The 7,604-nt window shown below is 47.1% G+C and overlaps 1 protein-coding gene across 4 annotated transcripts in view; it reads right to left on the reverse strand.

Annotated features, from left to right (window-relative positions):
* Positions 1-7,370, reverse strand: part of ENTPD6 (ectonucleoside triphosphate diphosphohydrolase 6) — a 30,486-nt gene extending 23,116 nt beyond the window's left edge. For 3 of the 4 annotated variants that reach the window (XM_084887105.1, XM_084887104.1, XM_084887107.1), the window contains exon 1: positions 7,217-7,370. The gene's annotated coding sequence lies outside the window, so the exon portion shown is untranslated. The remainder of the gene's footprint in view (positions 1-7,216) is intronic. The other variant, XM_084887106.1, reaches the window with a different exon arrangement.
* Between the last annotated feature and the right edge of the window lie 234 nt (positions 7,371-7,604).

Consider the following 7,604-nt stretch of genomic DNA (forward strand, 5'->3'; position numbering starts at 1 on the left):
ATTGACTAAGAAATAAGGAAAGAAGATTCAAATAACTAAAATCAGGAGTAAAAAAAAAATCACTACTACTGATTTTATAGAATAAAAACGGTAATAAGAGATTACTATGAACAACTGGATGCCAATAAATTATTTTTTTAAATTTTATTTTATTGTTTAAAGCAGTGTTTCCCAAACTTCTCTCATGATGAGAATCACCTGGTGGAGTTGTTAAAACACAGATTCCTGAATCCCAACTAAGAAGTGCTAAACTAGAATTTTTGGGAACATATAGGTAAAATTGCATACCTAACTTAGTGCTCTGTATATAAAATCTGTCTTAGAGCACTAGTTAAGTATACAATTTTACCTATATGTTCCCAAAAATTCTAGTTTAGCACTTCTTAGTTGGGATTCAGGAATCTGTGTTTTAACAACTCCACCAGGTGATTCTCATCATGAGAGAAGTTTGGGAAACACTGGTTTAAAGTATTACATATAGTAGTACCTATATCTCATTTTCCCCCCTTTAGACCTTCCCAGACTCCCCTAGCCCCTGTCACATGCTCCCCCTCCCCCCAGTGTCTTGTGTCCATTGTGGATGCCAATAAATCAGATAACCTGGATGAACTGGACAATTTCCTAGAAACACACAAGCTGCCAAGACAAATTATGAAGAAATGAAAGTCTAAAGAGACCTATAGCCAAAACCGGTTTGATAAGAGCGTTGGCCTGCGAACTGAAAGGTCCTGGGTTCGATTCAGGTCAAGGGCATGTACCTTGGTTGTGGGCACATCCCCAGTAGGGGGTGTGCAAGAGGCAGCTGATCAATGATTCCCTCTAACTTTCTCTTCCTCTCTGTAAAAAAATCAATAAAATATACTTAAAAAATAAAAATAAAAATAAAGAGACCTATAACTAGTAAAAACACTGAATCAACATAAAAAAACTTCCTAACAAAGTAAAGCCCTGGACTACATGGCTTCCCTACTGATTCTAACAAACATTTAATAAGGAATTTACAACAACCTTCTCATAATCTTCCCAATAGATAGACAATCTGGCTTGGGTTTGGAGGGGGAGCCGGGTGGAGGAGGGGAAAGGGGGGGAAATGGGGAACATCTGTAATACTCTCAACAATTATAAAAACCCACAAAGTTGAGGCCTCATACTTCCTGATTTCAAGACACACTAGGAAGCTATAGTAATTAACACCTGGTAGTAGTGGTATATATAAGGACAGATATATACCGTAGACCACTGGGATAGAATAAGAGCCCGGAAATAAACCCTAATGTATATGGTCAAATTATCTCCGACAAGGGTACCAAGACTATTCACTGGGCAGAAGATAGTCTCTTTAATAAATGATAATGGGAAAACTAGATATCCACACAGGAAAAAAAAATGAAGTTGGCTCTTTACCTTACATCAAGCATGTCAACCTTGTGGCCTGTGAGGTTGACATGCTTGCCTGACATCACAGAGAGAAGTTAACTCAAAATGAATTAAAGACTTAAATGTAAAACCTAAACCTATAAAACTAGAAGAAATCAGAAAAAAGTTTCATGATATTAAATTTGACAGTGATTTCGTAGATAAAAACCAAAACACAGACAACAAAAGCAAATACAGACGAGTGTGACTACATCACAATTAAAAACCGTTATGCATCAAAAGACACTAAAAACGGAGAAAAAATGCAACCTACAGAATGAGAGAAAATATCTGATAAAGGATTAAGATCTGTAATATATAGAGAACTCCTAAAATTTAACAACAAAAAACAAATCACCCCATTCAAAAGAGGGCCTAAATAAACACCTCTCTGAAGGAAACATACAAACAGCCAATAAGCATATGAAAAGATGCTCAACATCACTAATTATTAGAGATACACAAAACTACAATGACATATCACCTCACACAAATTAGGACAGCCATTATAAATCCCCCCCCCCCCATACACACACAGCAGAAAATAACAAATGTTGGGAACAACATGGAAAAATTGGAAACCTTGGGGAAATTTAAATGTTGCAACCACTAAGAAAAACAGTATGGAGGCTCCTAAAAAAAACTGAAAACAGAATTACTATATGATACAATAATCTTCTTTCTGGGACTATAACCAAAAGAACTGAAAACAGGGTCTTGAGATTATTGCACACCCATGTTCACTGCAGCATTGTTCACAGTAGCCAAGAGGCAGAAACAGCCCAATGGCTACCCATAGATGAATGGATAAAGAAAATGTGGTATATTTATGCAATAGAATATTATTCAGCCTTAAAAAGGGAGGAAACTCTGACATGTGCTACAACATGGATGAACCCTTTAGACACTATGCTAAGGGAAACAAGCCAGTCACACAAACACAAATATTCCACTTATATGAGGTACCTAGAGTAGTCAAATTCATACTGACAGAAAGAATGGTACCAGGGGCTGGGGAAGGCAGGAGATGAATTATTGTTTAACTAGAGGCCTGGTGCATGAAATTCGTGCAAGAGTAAGCCTTCCTTCCCCCAGCTGCTGGCACCCGCTTCCCTCCGGCACCCAACACCCAGGCTTCCCTAGGAGCCCTGGCTTCATCGGGAAGGATGTCAAGTCTAATTAGCATATTACGCTTTTATTATACACTAAGGGTCCAGTGCATGTACTTGTGCACCTTGAAAGGAACTGTGGGCCACGAGGCTGTGGTGGGGCTGGTGCCAACAGTGGGTGCGAGCGGGGCTGGTGCCAGCAACAGGTGTGAGTGCTGGGCAGGACCGCAACACACGGGAGCAAATAATTTTCAGTAACCACCAGAGGCTCACCGAGATGACAGCGACTGGAGTCCTGCCTTGGTCTGGTGCCCCCTCTCACCTGCTCCAATATCCCACCGCAGCTGATGCCTGCCATGTTCCTTGCTCTACTGCCTGCTGCCAATGCCCGCCATGTTCCACACACACCCCCTGGTGGTCAGTGCATGTCATAGCAACCGGTTGTTCTACCGTTAGGTCTATTTGCATATCAGCCTTTTATTATATAGGAGGATGGGTACAGATATTGAATTTGGGTACAAAAAAGCTCTGGAGATATATGGTGGTGATGAGCACACAATGTGAATATATTTAATGCCACTAAGTTATATACTTAAAAATGGTAATGTTATTCACCATTAAAAATGTTATGTATATTATGTCACAATAAAAAAAGTCCTTTAATGGCTGAGGCAAGACTGATAACCTAAATGAGTTCTGTGATGTAGGGCTAAAGGCAGTGGTAGGGGAGGAAAAGGAAGAGGGCTGGGCCTGCCTATTGTGTCAAATTCACACCTTACTCTCTCAACAAAGGCAGCAGGTCATGTCTTGAGATTTTTCCTGCCTCAAATATTGTGTCTTTTAGCATCCTTTTCCTTGGGTCCTTTCTCCACAATGGCATCCTCTTCCTTTTGTTCTTTCTTCACACCTCTGCAGAACCTACTCAAGATGCTTACTGCCACTGTGAACCCTGGCAGCTGGAGGCGCCTCCCTTGGGCTCCTTGGTGCCCTGCACATTTCCCCTCCCCGAACAAACTGTAGGTGGAGTGCCTCTCTTCCTTCTGGTCGAACAGCTCCTCTCTAGCGGCAGGGACCAGGCTACTCATCCCGAATCTCCAACTCTGGCACAAGGCCAGAGTCCAGCAGCTGTCAGCCAGCACTTGCTGGTAATGGAGGCTAGCTGACAGCTTAGCAATTCACCAATTCACCGAGACAGAACAGGAAGTCAGGGCAAGATGGAGGGACAGAAGATGCTCTAGGACCTGGGGGACAGACACCAACAGTAGTAGGCCTTTTAGGAGGGGGCTGCTCCCGGGACACAGAAGTGACCAGGTTTTTTACGTGCTGAGTTTGAAATGGCAGCAGGGCATCAGTCACATATGGAACTGCTCTGTGAGAGATGACAGGATTGGGTCGGGCCTGGGGAGTTATCTGCATGAAGGGGATGTTTGCTGAGATCAGGAGTGAAGAAGTCAGCAACGGAGAAGACCCAGGCATGAGTAGAGGCTGAGACACAATCTGGGGAATGCCCTTTCCTAGGCCTCCTTTTGTTATATAACCTGAAGTTCCCATTGCTAACTGATCATTAAGAAATATTTATAGAAAAAGTTCTGAAGCAGCTATTTCCAAGGATGAACAGTGAGGGCACAAAAGCAATCCCATACAAATGTGAAAGTGTTTTGTAAAATCCATTTACATCCTATCTAATAAAAGGGTAATATGTAAATTAACCATCACTCCATCATAAAGATGGCGGCACCCATAGCCACAAGATGGCGGCGTCTAGTCCTCTCAGCCCTGCCGGTGTCCCCCAGTCCGGGTGGGGGTGGGGGGAAGGAGAGAGGTAGTATCTGAGAGTGGGCAGTGTGAGCAGCCTGACGAAATGCTTGCTTCGTTGCCATGGCAACAAGGCAGGCATTCTGCACTCAGCCACGAATGGGCCTCTGAGCTGTGGAGAGCCTCTGGGTAGCGGGTGCAGAGTGGCCAGGCCCCAGAGTGAGCTACTTGTGCACAGATTCATGCGCAGGGCTCCTAGTGTTCTATGTTAGCCTAAGAGCTATGTGGTTCTCAACCTTCCTAATGCCTCGACCCTTTAATACAGTTCCTTGTGTAGTGGTGATCCCCAACCATAAAATTATTTTCGTTGCTACTTCATAACTGTAATTTTGCTACTGTTATGAATCATAATGTAAATATCTATGTTTTCCGATGGTCTTAGGCTCTACCCACAGTTTGAGAACCACTAGCAGGGTCGCCTAAGACCCTCGGAAAACACAAATATTTACATTATGATTCATAACAGTAGCAAAATTACAGTGATGAAGTAGCAACGAAAATAATTTTACGGTTGGGGGTCACCACAACATGAGGAACTGTATTAAAGAGTCGCCGCATTAGAAAGGTTGAGAACCACTGTTCTATATGATCAGATTAACAAGTGATATATTTTGAGGAAAAAGTTGCCCTTTATTAAATTTGTCTACCTGTTAAAAAAAAAACCCTTTACATATATGCTATCTTATTATCAGAGGCCTACAAGGCTGGCACTTATATCACACAACATAACCTGGGATCACAGGTTAACACATGGTGAGGCACAGACAAAACTTCCTGGCTTCCAATAAATGTGCTTCATCACTTCCCTTTCCCTATTAATACAAGACTATGTTAGACAACCAAAAAACACACATGAAATTACATACACATAATTATTTAAGTTACACACTGTAAGTCCAGGGTGACTCAAACACAGTCCAGATAGAATGTAGTAGGAACAAAGCACCAAGAACAGCCTGGCCCATAGGCACCAGCAAGCCCCTGAGGCCAAACCCAAAAGCCAATTTCATTCCCCTGGGCTAAGGTATTTGTCCAGAGCCGAGACACCTGCAGGAGAGACAAATCGCATTTCCGTGGCTACCGCTAGTACTGCAGTGCAAACGTGATGATCAGGCCTCCCCAGAGGTGCACGGAGGAAAGTAATTGAACTTTAGCTTTGTTCTGTGAAGGACAGTTTAGAAAGTAAGGAACATGGAGTAGGCTGGCCGATGGGGTAAGGTGCACAAAAGCAAACAGAAAGTGTTCTGAGCGAACCTTGCACCCAGCTGGTTCCTGCCAGGGGGCACCCTGTCAGGGCAGGCTGGGTCAGAACCTGGGTGTGGAGCAGAGGTGCCTGCCCCAGGCCTGGCTTGGTGTCTGGGGACAGCAGATGGGCTCTCAGAAATACAAGGTCTCTGATTTGGATGGTGGCCACCTAATCTGTTGGCCTGCCCTTTCAAGGTTTTCAGTAAAAGTACACTAAAACAGCCATGTGCACAAATGACTGCCACATATACTGAAAACGTATCCAAAATCAGAGTATGCTAGCAAACCACTACTTATTCACCTGGTAGGTTTAAAGGGATCTGTCTCCCCTTTTCTGCAAAAAAAACAACAACAACACACACACACACACACACACACAAAAAAAAAAAACCCCTGTACATGAACCAGCCCTGTCAATACCACCTGTTGTTTCCTTTTCACAGGACACAGTGGGAGGGAGGCACTTCCAGATCTCTTTCCTGGACTGTCCACGCCTCTGGTTCTTCACGTAAGGCTCAAGGAGGGAGACGGGCACACACCATATTAGCCAAATGACACTTCTGAGGGCAGAAGTGGGGGAGAACAAAAACCAATTTCTGGACTTGTATCACTATGCTTGCGGGACTTTTCATGAACCTTGTTCATGCCATGGTAACGCCAACAGGAGGTGTCCAGAGGGTGGAGGTGTGTGGGTGCCTGGAGGGCACTCTCCTGCCTAGGTTACTTCCGGGTGACTGGTTCCCCTGGGCGGACACCGGGAATGCAGGGCTGTGTCCACAATAATCTACAGAGCTATTCTGGCTTTTCTACAATCCTTAAAACCATTCTGTGGCTCCTTGCTGCACTTAATCTAAAAATCACCCGTCCTTCCAAGGTCCCCTGCCCATCTCTCTCCCTCCTCGCCCGCACTCTCCTGGCTGCTCACTGCTGTCCACTGAGCAGAGTCCAGCCCGGTGTCCAGCTCCGTCCACCTCTGGAGCGCTAGCTCTAGGCTCACGGGTCAGCTCAGGCAGAACCACTCTTACCACCTCATAAGCTCATCTGGTCAGAGGCCATTGTCCTCACACCCTCAGTATTGTATGAATGGCATAATCTCACGGGTTCCCTGCGTTTCCCAACTGGGCTGTGAGGCCCAGGAGGGCAGGGGCCTGCCTGTCCTCCCCCTAATTTAAATGTGTCTACCCATGAAACAAATAGCTTTCCATGTGCCGTATCCATGACCAGAAGCCCACAAGGGTGCTGCACCTGCACAGGGCTGGGAGGAGGGACGGCAAACGCTGGCTGGCTGAATGAATGAATGAATGAATGCATGCAGCAGGGTTGCTAGAACTGACTGCGCCCCTCAGGGGTCCCCGAAGTTCAGAGTCCAGGGAGAACTGCGGGAGCTGGGGCGGGAAGGCGGCAGGAGGGACGACCAGTGCGCGAGGATACTCCCAGGCCACCTCCAGGCGCTGCCGCTGGAGGACCCCGGAGGCCCCCGGTCCGCCACCCCTCCGCCCCGGTCCGCCACCCCTCCGCCCCCGCTCCAGGGCGCAGCGCACCGGCGCGCCCGCCCGGAGGCCCATGTGCTGCCAGCTGCCCGCAGCCCCGCAGCCCAGCCGGCCCGCACCCACCCCCGGTTCCCGGCTTACCCTACAAGGGCCCCTCTGCCCACCCGCAGAGGGAGGTGACGTTCCCGGGGAGGGGGCGGAGAGGTGACAGAGGGTGCCTCAGCCTTCCCACCCCGGCGGCCGGCGTCACTTCGCCTTCCACACACGAGTGTCAGCGAACCCGCCGGGCCAGGGCCCCGCCCACTTTCACGCCACGTTCCTGCTGGGCGGGGCGTAGCGGGACACGTGCGCATGCGCGGAGCAGAGGCGGGGCATCGCAGTCCCCGCCGCGCAGGCGCAGTGGTCTTTCCCACGTGGGTTGATGTGAAGGTTCTTTGCAGCCCTGAGCCTGGATGGTGTCCCCGCAGAACTGGGGTCTCGGACCCTTTGGGGCGCTACCCCCTCCCCCCCCCCACATCGCCCCAAGCCC

This window comes from Pipistrellus hanaki, assembly GCF_964339955.1.
Source record: "Pipistrellus hanaki genome assembly, chromosome: 6".
Taxonomy (NCBI): Eukaryota; Metazoa; Chordata; class Mammalia; order Chiroptera; family Vespertilionidae; genus Pipistrellus; species Pipistrellus hanaki.